The sequence below is a fragment of the Nuphar pumila genome, chromosome 3 (genome assembly GCF_984573655.1).
Source record: "Nuphar pumila chromosome 3, dmNupPumi1.hap1.1, whole genome shotgun sequence".
NCBI lineage: Eukaryota > Viridiplantae > Streptophyta > Magnoliopsida > Nymphaeales > Nymphaeaceae > Nuphar > Nuphar pumila.
Genome location: NC_143251.1, coordinates 143030622 through 143050233, shown reverse-complemented (window position 1 = coordinate 143050233; position 19612 = coordinate 143030622). Strand labels below are relative to the sequence as shown.

At 39.2% G+C, this 19612-nt stretch overlaps 1 pseudogene across 1 annotated transcript; it reads right to left on the bottom strand.

The window, feature by feature from the left end:
* Positions 1-3801: 3801 nt before the first annotated feature.
* On the bottom strand, positions 3802-10050 carry LOC149844198 (uncharacterized; annotated as a pseudogene). The gene is made up of 7 exons (XR_016430992.1): positions 10017-10050; positions 8208-8285; positions 7497-7603; positions 7156-7233; positions 4965-5067; positions 4757-4838; positions 3802-4150 (listed from the first exon to the last, which is right to left on the bottom strand). The product of XR_016430992.1 is annotated as an uncharacterized LOC149844198 (transcript).
* Positions 10051-19612: the final 9562 nt, after the last annotated feature.

Sequence of the window (19612 nt, the reverse complement as noted above, 5' to 3'; positions counted from 1 at the left end):
ACATCTTACCCAAATTTGAACTGATTGCATCCCTAACTAAATTTGGGATTTCCTCCGAGGAGGTCCTAATTCTTTTCTCATGCTTAGGGATGGCAGTGGGGCGGGGCGGGGGACAAGGTTTCCACCCCCGCCCCACCTCAAAATTTTATCCTCCACCCCCGCCCCGCCTCCGCGGCGGGGATGGATTTTATCCTCCACCCCCCGCCTCCATCCCCGTTTCATACCCTTCATCCCCGGTCCAAACGGGGATGAGGCGGGGCGGGGATATTGCGGGGAAAAGTGGTCGGGGCGGGGTTGGGGTGGGGATTAGGCGGGGATCGTGGCGGGGCGGGGAAAAGTGCACGTCCACCCCCGCCCCGTCTCCGCGGCGGGGATGGATTTTATCCTCCACCCCCGCCTCCATCCCCGTTTCATACCCTTCATCCCCGGTCCAAACGGGGCGGGGCGGGGCCCCGCTTTCCCCCGGTCCACTGCCATCCCTACTCATGCTCTCTTTTTTTTTATTTCTTTGTTTTTTTTTTCTACTCATATTTTATATCAAAACTGTGGAAAGATCTCATGGTTTAGAAAGCACACTCGTAGTCAAACTGCTATTACTATCAATTCAGTCTTAAAATTTGAAGAATCCATCAAAATTTGATTCTATAAATTGAACGAATGCCGTCTACTATTAGCAACTCGGTGGTATTAATGGCAGATTCAATCAATCCATTAACTGCAGATTTAACTTCAAAATTTCTCTGTGGGCGGTTTTATTCAGTTTGTAAGATTTCTAGTTTAAAAAGCAGAAGATTCAAAACAAAGCCAGTGTGCTTTTGGTAGGCCAATGGCCTTGACATCAAGATCTGATGGTTGGAATCACGAACCGTATGATTATGTTCAAGTTTGGCTCATAGTTTAAAAACTCACCCGGTCAACTCGGTTGACTCGGCCCAGATTTCCCAATCACTGGGTTAAAAATGAGTACAAACTCGTTTTGAACAAAACCTGGCTGAGTCATGGATGAGTCAGTCGAGTTATGCATATATATTCATATATAATATGTTATATATAAAAATATGATTATACATATATTACCAAAATTATACATTAAATATATTATAAAAATATCATATAATGTATATATAATATATAGATAAATTTTTATAAAATAATATATACATATATTTATATATTTTATATAAAATATAAAGCTAACATGACCCAGCCGAGTCACCGAGTTGACCCAGACGAGTCACGGGTCATTCAACGATGAGCCGAATGATGAGTCAACGAGTTTTAAAACCATGGTTTGGCTTGCATTGGATCCAAAATTACCTGGCATTGGATCAGGTTGACCACTAGGGCTAGTTTAGACTTGGCATGGTGCAGTCTCAAACAACTCACTTTGAGGTCAAGTTGGCCACAATCGTGTCTTGTGGGGTTGGCTAACCTTCCAAGTTCCAAATCAATGGGTTGTGGCTTGACTAGCAAAATTTGGAGGTTGTGCAGCTACTAAAACCAAATTGGTTTCAACCAACAGGGGCTCTGCTTGTGTGGTAGGAGCAGCTAGTGCACGTCACCTTGTGTTGGGACGTTGCAAGTTCAAAACCCATTGGTGCGGTTGTGTAAGGGTCTTCCTAACCCCAGCTTGCCTATCAAAAAACAAAACAAAAAACAAATTTGTTTCAACTTATCCTACTATGATTCAAGCTTAATTGACAACATCACATATAATTAATCACGTTTAGATGGTTAAAGTGGAGGAGTGAAGAATGATGAAGCTTAAAATGGTAGATGCTTTAACCCATGGAGGGGCGAAGGCATGATTCCTTTTTAAATAGGGCTGGTAAACAAGCTGAGCCACTCGGCTTGTAAAGAGCTCGTTCAAACTCATAAAATAGACTTGACAAGCTGAATATGAACAATAGGTACTTGGCTGGTTTCGAGTGGCATAATAATAAAAAATAGATTTTAGATATATTTTACATTACTTTTTTGTAATTTTGTTTCTTTCAGCTCTAATGTATTTTTCTATAAACAAGTAAGCTCGAACTTGGCTAGTTTAACTCAGATTGATTATGAGCTCAAACTCTGCTTGGCTGGCCACAAGAATGAGCCAAGCTTGAACAATTCAAGCTCGTCTCATTATCTCGTTTACTAGCTCTACTCTTGAAAAGTTGAAATCCAATCCAAATGTTGACCACAACTCATATTTCAAACTTTCCAATTACCCCTTCGAATATGGAGTTCGAATTTAAAAAATCCAAAATTGAATAACCATCCTTTTGAGTATTAAGTGTCAACTGGTTTTGATTTCCAAAATCCAAAATGTAATCATTTACCTATTGAAAATCAACGAGTTTTGATTTCAAATATCCAAAATGGAAATAACTACACTCTTGAATTTCAACTAGTTTTAATTTCAAACATCCAAAATGGAAATAACTACCCCCCTTGAATATCAACTAATTTTAATTTCAAAAATCCAAAAATGGAGATAACATAGATACGAATGAGACATTTGGAGGGAAGGGGTATTACCCATGTTCCTATTTATTTAGGACGACTGAATTTATTGTACTTCGATAGAGACATGAATATCTATTTCATTGCTCTTGACCAAAATATCATTGACAAAACTGGCCTTTGAAGCGACCAAGAAACCCATATAAGTGAACCCCAACAATATATTCAAAAGGGAGAGAGAGAGAGAGAGAGAGAGAGAGGGTTTTTGAGTAGTTGTAGGAGTGATTTTATTCAAATTGGATTTATCGAATACCAAATCTATCAGAAGATTGCAACCAAACTTTCTGTTAGAAAGGATTCATTGGGGTTTCTCTTGTTGGTATGGAGAAAGAACTGAAGCAGTATTTCGCACTAAGGTTTGGTGAGGGTGATAGCTCGCTTCTTGATCGGTTCGAACTGGTCTCCCTTGAGATCCAACTGAACCGAGCCATAATGGGTCGGAGCTACTCTACACCGAACCCGGCTCGGTTCTTCCATGCACTATCACAGACACCATCGTGTCCGCATGAAGCAGCAGCTCGGCGACGCAGGTGGGGGTTCTCTAAGGCTTTGAAGAAGCTGCTGCGTCCCATTTTTGTGCATCACCATGAGCCCAAGAAGGCCCCAACTTTGGAAGAGCGTTGCTGCTAGAAATGGAAGGTTGTCTCCGTCCTCTTTTGTGCTGTTGTTGCTGTTTCTTCTGTCTTTTCTCGAAAGGCTGTTGCTGTTCCTTTTGTCGTCTGCGACTCTATAACAGTCTTTTTTCTTGTTTTTCCTGAACTATATAACACTGTTGGTGGTGTTCTATTCCGTTACTTTTCTTCTCTTGTAAGTGTTTTTCTTAAGAAACTTGAAAAGAAAAGTGGTGGGGCCCTATAAATCAAATGGTTTCATGTAGATTACTGAATGGTTCTGCAAAACCAGAAGCCATTTATGTCATGGGGGCGGTGGTGGTTTGAAATATATGTAGGTTTTCGAATGACAAATTGCAGTATATCAGAACTATAGCCTGTAGAGATAGAGAGAGAGTAGATTATATTTCGGATATCCTGTAATATATCATTTTGAAAGTTTTTTCCTTTAACCAACTTCATTTTTAGTACATTGGTTGTGCCTTTCATTCTATAGGTGTACTTTGACGTTACTTTTCATAATGGTCGATCAAGTGCCTGACTCGAACTGTATTATAGTTGGATGGATTTGATAGGCTTGGATACAAGTTGAAGAGGGTGTGATAATCTACAAAAAAAATTGATATGTATTTATTTATCTATTCCATTAAATATAATGACCGTAGATTTGGAATATGAGAGATTAGATCCTATTTAGCCTGATTTCAGGACCTGATTCTTTCCATGTAGTATGTCAATCCATACTCGGTAATTTTACAAAACTCTCTCCCTCTCTCTCACAAAATACATATCCAGTTGAAATTTGTTCAGTTTGAACATTTTCCATGATTTTGGGGAGCGAGTATGCCGCAATATGGAAATTTCATTATACACTCAGAGGGTAAGGAGAAACATGGTATAAAAAATCTCCTTCTAGGCCCTGCTCATGTACTGCCCAGTTCTGCTGTCCACCAAAATCTCATCACCAATATTCACAAATAGTGGCACGTTTACAACAGCACCTGTATCAACAGTTGCCGGTTTTGATCCACCTGCAACACTCACGAGGAAGATCATAAATGGGTTCACACATATCTATAATTCACAATGAAAAAAGAAATTTGTAAAATCACAAAGGCCGCAAGATGAAAGCATGGTCCACAAGATTTACAGTAGGTGTGGTTAACTAAACCATGGTCACCAACATTGGTATGGGAAATTTCTTGGGGTAAAATACCTCGTGACCTTTTTGGTTTTCTTATAAATCTCAGAAAAAATACTGGCGGTTAAAAAATAAATAAGAAAAATAAGAAAACATATTTTAGATTTCTTTCCAAAATAATACAGAAGAGAAGGTAGAAAAGTTATCAAAATGTAGAAAGAAAAAGGAATATGAACAAGAATCATATTTAATTTGTCAAAACAGAGAAAAGGGAGGTTGTTTTTGTTTTTGAAACAATCAAGTTGGCTATTCTTGAAAATATTGTTGGTATTTTAACTAAAATCTTATGATAACATCGTGAAATTTCAGAAAATCTTATACAGTCCAGAAGAAATGGCCTTACTACAAACTTAGTTTACGAGTAAACCAACAATTCAGCAGAACACTTCTACCTGAACATGAATGGGTAAATTCTAACAAATTTAAACACAGTTACCTTGAGCTGTGTCGCCTCTTACTCCAGGGTCAACCTCAACCACAGTAAGCTTAACAGTTATGGGAAGTTCACAATCAATAACCTAAACCAGATCCTCAGTCAGTTTTACTCCTTTAATTATAAAAAGAGCACAAAGAGATGTAGACTCTAGATCAAACAAAGACTTGCAATACTTTAGAAAATAGATTATTGGAAGCAACAGACATGCCTTTCCATTCCAAGATAGCACACTGCAGTCCACTCCCTCTTTTAGCCATTTCTTTTTGTCACCAATATCAGCTTTCATTTAGACGGCTTTCTTCAAAAGTCGACTGCAAAGCATGAATAATGAAATGATTACGAGGGGCTAAAGGGTGAGGTTTTTTTTTTCTTTGCAACAAGAATCTGAAATAAATTCCTAGAGCACAGAGGGATCTATACCATCTTGATATTCAATTGACAAAAAATGGTTGAGGATCACAAATGGCACTTAGGGTTTTAAAATTTTTGGTCAACTTCATTAAGACGACTATTTCAGCATAATCAGTTCCAACATAACCCCAGTATTCTCACATTCATGTGATTAATGAGCCATGCAGTGGATAGTAAGTATGCCCGAAAATGCAAGTATTAAAATTATCAAAAATAGGAAAGCTTCATTGTTTTTAGCCTCTCTTAATCAATTCATCGTCTTTGTCTTTCAAAGAAAAAAATACTAGCTGACCTACAGTATGGGAAATTTCTTGCTAATTAACAATTTTGTGAGGTATATCATATCAGGTACCTATTTCCAACCTTCTGAATCACATAATGCACCTTTTTTAAAAAAAAAATCAGATGCCACCATAGTTTTCATAGGCAAATCCCTATACTGACAGTTCCAGAAAATTCATACTGCAGCATAAGCTTTCCATTTCTATTAACTTATTTCTGTAATAATTGTAATTGTGAAAACAGAAAGTTTCAATTAATGAGAATCTCAATCTGGTTAGTGTTGTCATGGAGAAGCAATCTTATAAGTTGTAGTGAAAAAGCAGCATGCATAGACTAAAAGCTACCACAACATTATGGATAGCCTTTGTAGTTTGTAAACATGCATTTTCTGACTACGGTAATAACAATACAAGATAATAAGCATCCATGAAATCCCAAGATGGAAAGCAAATGGACCACCAGTTTGATAGGCATCAGAAATGAACTACCAATAGTATAAAAATCAGTAGGTAGTATTAGTTAGTAGGAGACCAACAAGACCATTGACAGATACCTCCTTTATATTCCAAACAATATGCTTGACGGCCTCAAAATAATTTTTCCATAAAGAATTTAGGTATTTAACATCTAATTGACAACACAGGAAATTAGGTTTGGTAGGGAACAAGTACCATAGGGCTCTCACAATGCCAAAATATTGCTCTGGCACTGATATCATTAGGAAATGTGCTAAGAAATAGGCACATGCCTGAAACCAACCGTTATATTTTGTTAAATCATGTCTGGTCAAGATCAGGGTAAACTACAGTCAGCAAACACTACTCTAGTGAAATATCAAAAAGGCACTAAATCTTCTATTTGAAAGTGATTCTGAGAAGTGTACCTTTTCCTGAATAGTCCAGAGCTAGTGCCCCTATTAATGATATGATCATCTGATCAAGGTCAGGGTAAATGGTAGTCGGCAACCTCTACTCTAATGAAAACATAAAAGAGAACCTAACTCTTTTATTTGAAATTTATTGTGAGCAGTGTACCCTTCTCCTGAATAGTCTAGAGCTAGCACCCTATGAATGATATGATCAGCACATAAGAGGATGACAAGCCCTCAACAACTAAGATATATTCTTGATAATTAGTCAAGGGAAATTAATAAAATCAAGAATGAATTACCCAATAGAAGCTATCATAGCAGAAATTTGATATTTGATTCAATTCAATATGTAAGCTACTGAGATGAAGTACTTCAGTGTGAGGATCGTTTAGAATACTTCTTCCCTTCAAAATGCCTTACTGGTCACTGTATATATATTTCCTCTAAATGACAATGAAGAAAATTTTTCTTCTCTTCAGGTTGATGGATATCTCATCCATATCTCACTGAAAATGATAACGTGGATAATTCCTACTCTAACAATGGGATGGAATGATAATAAAAAAATCAATTTGAACTCGGCACATAACTAGGCAAAACAAATAATCAGACAAAATTCCATCAACAGAGCATTAATTTACAAATTATACAGTTAAAAGATTCCACATGGTACATAAATCTAGTAGAGCACGGCACGTAAGTATGCTGCAAAAGCATGTCAAGTGTAACATAAGTCAAAGTACTAGCTTGGATGATATAGGAGAAAGATGTGAATGGTGGTGAATCGTGTTCAGAAACAAAACTGCAATATGATAATAAAAGGAATAAAGAGTACCAGATCCATAAATACAAACTGAGAACCATCTTTATATGTATACTGTTTAGTTTCCTTCAAAATGTCTGCCTCAGCTAGCTGAAAATAATAGAAACAAAACTGTTAAAATTCATCATTTAATCGGAGACGCATGCACACACACGTGCATGTGCACACACACACAGAGTTAAACTAGGTGCCAATGGAAAACAAAATATGGGATATCAATATCCAGTGCTCCTAAACTTTGCATATAAGACATTACAACAAACACAAAAAGAAATAACAAATTAGAATTCTATTCAAAAGACAGGCATTCCGAGTATAAATGCACTTACAGCTCAATGGAGAATAGAACTTACTGCAGTTCCAGCACGAAATGTTTTCTCAACTGTGTTTCAGGTTAAATAGTTGCGCATTTTGGTCCTCACGAAAGCTGCTCCTTTTCCAGGCTTTACATGAAGAAATTCTTCATAACCCACCAACAACATATGATAAGCCTCCCATTCCAACAGAGAAATGAAAAAAGGCAACAACGACTAAGAAACCCAGATTATCAAGTAAGAAAATGGCTAATCAAACAATCTGATACAATGTAGCAAACGTGAGAATTTGTTATTTTGTGGCATGAAAGCAGCCTCTGCTACCAGGCCTTATGTCAAATGGCATCACCGCATTGCAATATCGATTGCGACCACCAACATCAAAATAAACCGTGACGGCAGTGAGAGTTATAATGAACCATATTATAGCCTAACCATCCAAAGGAGAAAAAAAACAAAATAAAAATTTGCAATTGGGAGATATAGTGACTATAATCCGTTGATGGCGATGACCTAAACCATAGTAAAATAGTAAAAGATTCAAAGTAAAAACTGAAGAGGGAAATTAATTAACATAAAATATCACAAACACTAAGCACTGAAAATAGTGAACACCATTCTGAGACAAATAAATGTTCGAGATAGTGACGGTAGTGAAGAAAACTCAAGTAAAATACCAACAATCCAAGACCACACAATGAATAACAAAAATGGAACAGAATGTAGCATCATGGGCAACATGGATTACACCTATAACACGCCAGGGAGCACCATCCACTTCAATGTTCGATCCCACCTTGATGTCATTGCTCGTAAAGGCAACTATTCCTGAACACAGAGACGAAATTCGAGCTACCCATCAAAGAAAACGCAGCAAAAAGAGAAACCATCCTCGTTTTCCCAAGAAATACAGACGAATTCGATAGGAGTTCGTGATCTTACTCGGGATTTTGAGGCGGGTGGCTAACTTGGGGAAGGAGAGAGATGAGCTAAAGCGAAGCCTTGAAGAGGGTGGAACGGTTGCAGAGCTAAAGGAGAGATTGGGAGAGAATTGGAGACCAGCCATTTTCAAGCACACGCCCGTAGAGATGGAGGCGGTAGGGGTTTCCTTGCGACGGTTGAACGTGAAGAACCCTCGCGCCAACAAGAAGTGCCCGTTAAACTATGTGGTATATCGAAAATATCGCAGATATTTTATAAATATCGTTATTTTAAGGATATATTTTCAATGAGCAATATCTTGTCGAAAATAAGGGAATACTAAACAAAGTATTACATTGGGGATATCATCTTTTTATGTGATTTTAACCTGTTATTAACGAAATAAAACTTGTTTTTTGTAATACTTTTTAAAACAAGCCGAGCCAACTCATGTTCAGCTTGTAAAGAGCTTGTTGAAGCTCATAAAATAGGCTCTGCAAGATAAATATGAACAATAGATGTTCAGCTCAGCTCGACTGATATAAGCTCGTTAGATAGTAAGAAATATATTTTACATGTCATTTTTTTAATCTTATTTCTTCCAGCCTGGCTCGTTTGACTCGTTATGTGCTTGAACTCAGCTTGGCTCGCCAAAAGAATGAGCCAAGCTTGAACACTTCAAACTCGGCTCATTCAGCACGTTTACTATATGTATGGTAGTGAACATACCATATGTGTATGTGGGTATGTGACTGCTTCAGTTTAGTGTGCACATGAAGCATGGTTGCAAATGGGGCAGTTGAACCCAGTTAACCAAGTTGGCTCAGGCCCAGGCTGGGCCATGTTCTAGCATGGACCGTGCTTGTTAGGGCATTAGACTAATGGGTCTAATTGGATTTGGTTTCTTTTTTGTGTTGTGAATGGACCGGATTCAATATTGATTGTGATTCTAGAGGCCCGATCATAGAGTTTTGACCTGAACCAATGGGTCAAAACTGGGTCCATTTTGGCTCATAGATTCCACATTCTAGTTGACGGACTTTTGTTATGTGTAACAACTAGGGAGGCCAGGCCCAATTAGAGAATGGATCCTTGAGTTTGTGTTGAGGGGTAAAACTCCAAAGTTGCAACTTTTAGGCTTGTGCATCTTCGAACCCCTTATTAGTATATATAATAGTTTCAAGTTACAATAGGAGCTTGTGAGAATAATTTAATCTTGTCATCCTCATCCTACAGCACCAAAATGCCTTGCTCTTAAACAATTGTAAAACAACATAACATCATGCCCACCAGTAGGGATGGCAGTGGACCGGGGAAAAAATGGGGCCCCGCCCAGTTTGAATCAAGGATGGAGGACATGAAGCTGAGATGGAGACTAGACTGAGCAGGAATGGAGGCGGGGATGAACCCCGATCTCCATTAGTAAAATAACTAAAATACCTTTAGGGATGACAGTGGACCGGGGAGAAACGGATCCTCACCTCCCCCATTTGATGAAGGACATGAAACAGGGAACGAAGGTGGGGATGGAAGTTAAAATCAAAACATAAAACGGGAATCAAGGTTAAAATCAAAACCCGTGTGAGGATGAAAGCGAAGATAGAGGGCAGAATTTTGAGATGGGGCGAGAATGGAGACCTTGGCCCCCACCTCCACCCAGGTCCACTGCCATCCCTACCCACCAGTGCTCAGCCATTTGGTAGGGACAACAACTCTAGAGATGTCAATGAACTGGATTTTATCTGATATCCGACCAAATTTAATTCTGTTTAGTTGTATTTGGTAAGCCAAAATAGTATCAAATTATAATTAGATGTGGATATGGTTTTGATTTTTTGCTATAGAATATGAGAAATATTTGAGTTTGATGGATATCCAAATTCATTTGTGTAAAGCCCATGAATTTTAAGAAATTTTTAATAAACAAAAATGAGAATTTGTGTGAAATGATAGGATTTTTTTATAATATTCAATGTGATTTTGATGCTTGAGAGTTAGTAGAGTGAACCCGATAACGAATACTAGAAATGGAACTTGGATCCAGACTTTAGTGAGATTCGACGATTCGACCCGGTTCACAAGGTCAAGTAAAGAAATTTGATTATTTCAGGATGATAGCGTGAGATCCGAAGCGCATTAAATAGAAGTAGCGCGAAGATCAAAAAATTAGAGAAAAATCCACGTGGAAATGCGAAAAATTCACCAACTAGGAAAACGTCTCAAGAAGATATATAGGAACTTGTCATGCAAAAATAAACAAGTGGTGAAGTGAAGTTGTGGTAGGATGCACGGTTGTGTAGAGCAGCAACTCCAGTTTAAAACCCACTGTGCGCCCACATGTGGTAGAAAGGAAAAACATTTTATTTTTACATGGAATCCGAAACGGAACCAAAAATAGTTAAATACAATAAAATTCACATACTTTTTAACGAAAACAAAGATAGCACAAGTGGTAGGGTTTGTTGCCCCTTTAACGGAAGATCACAATTCAAAACCCCCTATGCGTGGAACATCTTTTTGCACAAAAAGGCAACAATTTTTACCTTGGTAAAAGGGTAAAATCATGGAGCTTGTAAATCTCTATTTTGTAGCCCATCTTCCACGAGAAACGTGTGGGAGTTGGCTACTTTGTTTTCCTTCCAAAAAGTTAGGAGAATCCCACAAAAATGGGATGAAGGTACTACTAAAGCAAAAAAAAAAAAAATGGGAGTTGGAGAGATTGTAGTCAAGTAGGGAGAATGGTGTTTGTGAAAATGAAAGTACACCCACCAAGGATCGTGGGTTATAGAGGAGGTGAGTTTTGAAAATTGAAAATTGAAAATTTCTCTAAGTTGGGGAGTTAAAATATGGACTCAAAGTGGAAACCGTGCAGCCACTATTGACGTCTCTCTCTCTCTCTCTCTCTCTCTCTCTCTCTCTCTCTCTCTCTCTCTCTCTCTCTCTCTCAACGTTTCTTATTCCTCATTATCTCCCACTATGATGGTTGACCTCCATTATTGGTCGTGTGAACCTCTATTGTTGTATGACTGGACCTCCATTGGAGACGTGGTGTGTCGCTTCAACGAAGAAAAGAAGTGTGATTGTTGCCGTCGCGAGACTCCAAAGAGGTAAGGAGTATTATGCCTATATGCACATATTCAATGCCCTGTAGTACAAGTATATTAATTGGGTGAAGATACGCACTTCCGTGGTGGATCTCAACCATGGCAGACATGAACGAGATTCCAACCTCGCAGGTGGGTATGCTTGACCGTTATCGACCCAAATATCTCAATCCTTGGAGCATAGGCTAGTTCATGGGCTGTGATGAATGTACAGATCCAGATGAAAATTCTGGATCTGCATATTTATGAGGGTCATGATTGATTTTCGTCGGGAGTCAATTCGAATACCCTAGTGGAAATATGCTTCCATGGGTGGGTCAAATATATTTTCTGTTTTGCATCCCACTACCTAGGTTATTACTATAGATCTTTGTAAGTGGTGCAGATCTAATCAAACGGCCCAGGTCAACCTAGATCAGAGACACTATGACAGGATCAGGAAGATCTTATAGATCTTATCATGGTACAGACAATGAATACACACTATATATATGCATATATTTCTCTCACATGAACATCAATCGTGGAGCATGTCAATAGCGTCTCTTCATAACATACCGCCACATGCTTACTTAGTCTTAAGCACACAGTAGAACACCGAAGCAGGTTATATGTTCTCCCTCAAAGAGGGCAGTTAGCTACATCTTGTGTTCGGGGGTCTTAATGAGCACCATCTATTTAAGCATGTGTGTCTCGTATCCCCATGTTTGTCAGCATTAATTAGCGTTGGAGTTTGATGCGATTGCAAAGACTTAAGTACCCTCTCCTCCATTGGTGCCAAAAAAATGACGATTCTAGAAAAAGAGTGGTTGTAAAGACTTAAGTGCCCCGGAGATGATTATTTAAGACCCAGCCTCTGCACTGCAGGATTATCCAAGAAAGAAATCTCCCCTGGAGGAGGCCATGAACATCAACCCTCTCACTCTCTCTCTCTCTTCTCTTTATGCTTTTGTGCACATCCAGCAGAAGATCCTGCATTGCTCTATCAAGCACCGACCGACCTGCACATTGACTGTTGTGGAGCCTGATTTAGAGTTTTTACCCTTACAGGAAGAAGGTTTGGGGACTCCTCCCAGCGTGGGTAGCATCATTCAACTAAATGAGTTGTGGATCCTGATTCAGAGTTTTTAACTTTACAAAAGGGGGGTTTGAGGGCTCCTCCCAGCGTGGGTAGCATCATTCAACTTGATGAGTTGTGGAGCTTGATTCTGAGTTTTTGCCCTTACAGGAGGAGGGTTTGGGGGCTCCTCCCAGCGTGGATAATATCATTCAACTTGATTCGTTGTGGAGCCTAATTCAGAGTTTTTGCCCTTACAGGAGAAGGGTTTGGGGGCTCCTCCCAGCGTGGGTAGCATCGTTCAACTTGATTCGTTGTGGAGCCTGATTTAGAGTTTTTGCCCTTACAGGAGGGGGTCCGGGGGCTCCCCTCCGGCACGAGTCTCGGGTGTCGTGGTAAAAAATGCACAGGGTGTCGTGGTGAGAAAGACATATGTTTGTTCCAAGCAAGGTTGGAAGAAATCAATGAAAAATCCAACAATGAGCATGCCAGAATCAAGATGTAGATGTCAAGCGAGAATGGTGTTTTGCAACTCAAATAACACAAAATAATAAGGGTTTGGTTTTTAGTTAAAATGGGGAATAAAATGACAATAAAAATCGCTTAAAATTTACAAAAATAAACTAGACTCAATAATGAAGACACCATTTTTTACGGATTTGGAATATGACCTCCGGTTAAGGAGATATGACCCTGACAAGTTGGTCCTAATTCGGATAGCGATTTACAGCGATTTGCTTACTGAATAACACTACAAATGGCTATAGTGATTTGCGGAAGACACTACAAATCGCTATAGTGAGTTTCAAAAACACTATAAATCGCTATAGCGATTTGCAGAAGACACTACAAATCGCTATAGTGAGATCCAAAAATACTATAAATCGCCATAGCGATTTGCGGAAGACACTACAAATCGCTATAGTGAGATCTAAAAACACTATAAATCGCTATAGCGATTTGCGGATGACACTACAAATCACTGTTGAAAAGCCTAATAACACTATAAATCGTTGTGGGGCTCGTTGGAGACCCGAAAATACTATAAATCGTTGTAAGAAAGCTCGATAATACTACAAATCGTTGTTGGAAGGCCCCAAAAAAATTTGGTCCGGAGGGCACTGCCCCCCCCCCCCCCCCAGAGGCGGCCCCCCTGAACCCCCGAAGGGGAGCCCCCGGACCCCCCTTCTGTAAGGGCAAAAACTCTAAATCAAGCTCCACAACTCATCAAGTTGAATGGTGTTACCCACGCTGGGAGGAGCCCCCAAACCCCCTCCTGTAAGGGCAAAAACTATGAATCAGGCTCCATAACTCATCAAGTTGAACGATGTTACAATCAGTGTGCAGGTCAGTCGGTGTTTGATGGAGCAATGTAGGATCGTCTGTTGGATGTGCACAGAAGTAGAGAGAAAAGGGAGAGAGAGTGAGAGGGTTGATGTTCATGGCCTTCTCCAGGGGGAACTCTTTGTCTCCCTTGATTTCTTCTCTAGAGAGAGAGAGGGTTTTACAGTGTTTTACGGAGAAGGAAGAAGAAGAAGATGATGATGAAAAGTTCAAACGGACATTTTTGATGGCTCAAGTTTGTTTCGTCGGATGACCATCGGATCGCCGGCTCACCATCGGATCGTCGGCTCACCATCGTTTCGCCGAATCACCATCGGCAAAACGATTAAGGTTCGTTTCGCTCTGTAGGCTTTGAAGAGTCAACATCATCCTCGACTTTCTGGATGGAGGTCATGTTTGTCCTTTTTTTGAACTGTTTGTTTTTTCTTTTTTGAATGAAGGAAATTTTTATAATTTTCTCAAACCATCGCTTTATGAGAAGAATAGCCAGAAAGGGTACTTAAGTCTTTGCAACCACACCAGACTCCAATGCTAAGGGATGTCAACATACATGGGAATACGAGCCCCATGTGCTTGTATACGTGGTGCTCATTCAGACCCCCAAACACAGACGTGGGATTCAGTGAATCATCGGGGGAGAACATACACCACCCTCTCGTAGAACACTTTATGTCACTCAAACTATGAACCAATAAATGTGTGTAAAGGTAAGTTTGCAGTTTATACTTGTAACCTCAAGCATGCAATGGTCTGATCATTTCGGTAGAATTGACCACACATTCGTGTGTTACTATGGATTTAAGTACATAGTAGTAAAGTCAGGTAGATAGGTCCATAAAACTATATATTTGTGTATGTTTATAAACTCTGTCAATGCAAAAATGTGCATGTGGGAATCAGCACATAAACATATTAATCTAGTTATTTTTTTTGAGTTTGTGTGCAAATCTATGCATTCAAGGGAATCCAATCAAGTTTCCTTTTTATGGCAAATGCCATTTAGGAGTTCTGATAGAAATTAAAAATCTTTATTTACTACTCCAGACCTAGTGGGCTGAACTACGTCAGTGTAGTTGGTGTATCAACGACCTCAAATAGGGCTCCTTCGCCACTCATAACAGCAGTCCATCGATGGGCTGGCAAGGGGGTACCCGACGCCAGCATGTGGGTTGAGCATACTGGGCCTGTAACAGTGGTGACTCATTATACCATTTTTTTTGTGCATACACGAACCAATATCATGTGGTTCAGACATGAAGAACTCTGATTAAGCATACTTAGATGAGTATGGAAACCGTGATGTCGCATACCCTGAATAACAGGGAGTATTGTTTCCAAAATGGAAATTCATAATGGCTTGTACTGTGAAAAAAAAATGAAATTTTCTTTAAACTGTCCCAGTAACTAAGAAGAACCTCAGAAAAATGATTCCCTTCTGATGATGAATTCTCATTTGTCACTATCACTACAAAAATTCAGAGGCAATTAAGTAATATTATAGTTTAAAATTTCGTTAGCGGCAATATAGATATACATCCTATCAAGGATCTGCGTCAAGTTATTTGAGGTAGGTGGGATGAAGATCTTAAAATAGATGTTGTAATCAAATGTCTAGAATATGATGAATTCTATTGTGTAACTAACATTGGTTGCACTTTCAAACTCTGGTATGGGTCTGATTTACCATCTACGAAAAAAAAAAATTGGTCACGTCTAACTCGTTAAATATGCAAATGACTACTGACCCTTTCTGCATTAAAATTTTTCAGGTAGCGAGTAAGTGGAGCAATCACGGGTGTCACTGCGGGAGTAGCCATGGGATCTTATTCTCCAGTGATCGTGTTTAGAACTCTGATTAGTCTAATTATTGTTGCATTTATGAGTAATAAATGAACAAATTACTTTCTTTAAAGAATGAAAAGTTCTTTAGTACCAAATTTTTTTCATCCGAATTGTTGTGGCGTTACAATTTACATGTAAAAGAATAGATTTGGTATAGTTTGTCATCATCTGAATTTGAATCCTTCTAGCCAACATCCAATTAGTTATGGTATTGGCCACAAGATCCGAATCTGGACCATCCCTAAATGACTCATTAAGCTCACCAACAATTGATAGGATGCCAAGAATTCAAAATCCATGAGTGCACCTCCTTTGTAGTGAGTCTGAAGCTGGGCGTATTCCTTGATGGCAAGGGTGATATAGAATTTTATTCTAATTAACTCAGTGAGCAAGACTGCTTTTTCTCAAAGCTGGGTGCACTCTCTAGTGGGCAGGGGGGACCTCAAGGGTTTTACCAACAGAAGGCCAACCAATGTGCTGCCGGTGACAAGGGGTTTTATACTTGGATTAGCTAAAAAAAGACTTATTTTCCAGTTATCTAAAAAAAAACACCATAACGAGCATAAACTTTTTTTTGTTGACATGCTATTTTTGGTTCATCATTTAAAAGTTACTTCAGCTCTCGTTGGATAAACACATGGAAAAAAAAGTGAAGCAAATGTGAAAATTCTCCGTAGGGTATTTTCTTTGATAAGTTTTTTTCTGGTGAAAATATCCTTGTAGTTAAAGAACTCTTTAGGACACGTTTGGAAGAGAGAAATACTCCAACAGGAAATTAAAGAAAGTTTTGCCAGAGTTTTTTATATGAGAAATTTTTCAAAAAGAAAGTTTTTTGCTTATTTGTGTAGCATGAGAAAAACATAATGGAAAAATATGAATAAATGAGAGAGGAGGAAGGTGGTGGTGGCGATGGTGAAAATATGGATGGTGGAGGTGTGGCGCCCCAAACCCCGACTTTGAAAAAACTTAGAATGATTTTTTTATTTGAAAAGTTTAGGTAGAAAACCAGCGGAAAGCAGGTGTGAGAAAAACAACAAAGCCGCAAGTCTGGGCGGCCACCACAAGTGAGTACAACAAGTAACCAACAGTGTAACAAAAGTGTAGCTACGAAGTAAAAAGGGTAAACACCCCAATAGTATAAAAAGTTTACAAAATATAAGTACAGGTCTCAAAATAGGGATTACATCCCGAACAAAATCCCAAAACCCAAAACCACCAGGTGCAGGAACTGCAGGTCAAGTGTGGGTCCTCCGAGCCTCCACCGTGTATCATCACATATGCACTATACCTGTTTGTCACCTATATCCCCATAAAACGGGGTCAGTCCTCTTGCGAGGTGGTGAAGAAACAACCACAAGATATACATATATCGAAAGAAAAAAACAATAACAGAATTGACAAGTATAAGTGCCTGTGTTACGTAAGTGCAAAGTGACAAGTACAAATCAACAAGCTGTAGTGATAGGGAAACAAGTAGCTAAAGTAGCAACTGAACTATAATGAGTATTGAACAACATGTAACTAAAGTAACAACTGAAAGGACTGTAAAGCAAGTACTCAAGCAGTAACCAACTGTAACAAGTAGCTAAGCAGTAACAAGTGCTGACAACAAGTAGAGTAACTAAGTAGCAACTGAAGTAAAGCCTATAGCTCAAGAGAAGCAACAACTACTGTAAGTCAGTTGTTTGGTTAGTTCTTAAGTTCATTTGATTACTCCTTCGGGTATGCGAAGAAAACCTCGCATTCTGTGAGACATGCACCTGACGTCTGTTATTCAATTTATAGTGTGGTAACCGGGGAAGTTACAGATCGAGTCAACCACATGCGAGAAGCATACGGCTAGGAGAAAACACTCGCATAGGTAAGGATTGCAATCCATACTACTACAGTAGTGAGGTCCTAAGAAGGCAACCTCGACCTCCCTGACTCTAAGTGACTGGAGGTCAAAGGACGCTACAGCTCCTGTCAAAAACACGTGTCGTAGTAACGACAAATCACTCAGGATTGTACCATCCACAAGAAGAAAACACAAGGGAAAATATCATAAAAAAATGTGCTGATGGCTGGAACGCGCCAGCTAGTGTTCCAACATCACAAGGGATTGACACACGGCCTGGGTGTAGGCTGGGCGAGCCCAACTCGGTCCAGCACACCCAGAAATGTCGCAATAGCCATGAACTCAGCAGAAAAAAAAGAAAAACAACATGGCAGCATTATACTAACAAGGTAAACAACAAATAAGCAAAGAGGATGATTAGAACTGAAATGAAATTGAAAGGAAATAAAAAGGGAAAAGATTGCAAGTGCATGCAACAAGAAAATCATGCAAATCCATGGTGATTTAAGATTGAAACAATAGCTATATAACCTAATCCACCGTTTGGGTTTGCATGCCAAGGTGCAAAGCTCCAACGGTTTCCTCTTCATACCGAAATCATAAACGAGCAAGGTGAGTCTTCACCTTAGATATACTCGAAGAAGATGGATGAGGTTGTAGCAGCACTCCACGCCAAGGAGACTCCCACGGTTTGGAGGGAGGAAGCTATAGAGAAGAGAGGAGGTTTGGAGAGAGAAGAAAGAGAGAGAGAAGTGAAGGAGTTTTTGCAAAAGTTGTCCAACAAGAGAGCCCGTTTTTTTTCTAAGGTTTTTATAGAGGTTTGCTTAGGGTTGGACGACTGGGATTTAATCCCTCTAAGATGGAGGGCTGGGGAGCTCCACGCCCCCCCCAACCACCAATGCATGTTGATCTTTCAAAAAGGTTTTAGAAGACTTTCAAAAATGCCACTTTTAAAAAGCCATAAAACTTAAACAATTTACAAGGGGGCGCCCTTGGCTGCCACCCAACGTGTCCAATAGGTTTTAAGAGTTTGAAACTTTTTTTAAAAACCTTTCAAATTTGCCATGGGGCGCCAGCCCCATGGCTCCTTTTTTTGAATTGACGCCCCTCATGATGGAGCCTAGGCTTCATCATGAGGGTGTTGGAAAATATACATGGCCAATGAAGGCCTCCGTTTTAAATCCATGCAAGATAATTTCAAAAATGTCATCCAGCTGGTTAGCTCTTGACCAGCTGGTCAACCATGGCCATGGACGTCCACTATAGGGGTCATCCATGGGTTTGGGTCCACTAGATGCTTCGGATCCAAAACCAAAATCGCATATTGTATATATATATATATATATCAAGATAATGCTTATTTAACACATTAAAATGCTAATTTAATTCCAACAAATCATTATGTTCTCTACGTAACCTTAATTAACGTAGAATGGTCAATGCTTCTTAAGGAAATTACCTCTCGTTGGCTAGAATTAAGCGTATTAAGATTCGGGTCCAATCGTAAATCAAAATTCGTAATTCACATGCACTGACAAGGTTTTTTCGTCGTTCGGATCTCAAATTCGGGGTGTATCACTACAACCCTATTCCAAACTTACCCTAGAAGTTTTGTAAGTTAACTCGTTATAGATTTCCAGAAATCGCTCTTTTTACATAAAATTACGCTATTTTACCCGATTCTCAAAATAAGCAAATCTTCAAAAATTGCCAAAACATAAAAAATCATCGATTTTCATCAAAATTAAAATCATGGATCTTATAGGAGGTGATGGTGGGAGATGTGGTGAGATGGGTGGTGGGGGTGTAAAACTAAATTTTATCTTTGTAGGAAACATTCCTCTACCCCGCCCCAATGGAAGAATGTTTTCTGGTGGAAGAATGTTTTCCTATAAAAAAATTGTACTTTCTAGAAAAACTCTTTCACTAACAAAAAGTCTCTTTTGTTTGAAAGGGTAAAAAAATTTGTACCAATTTTTCATTTTGCATCACTTTTCTTACATCTTTCTCGCTTCCAAACATGCCTTTAGTTGGAGCTAATAAGGGGAGA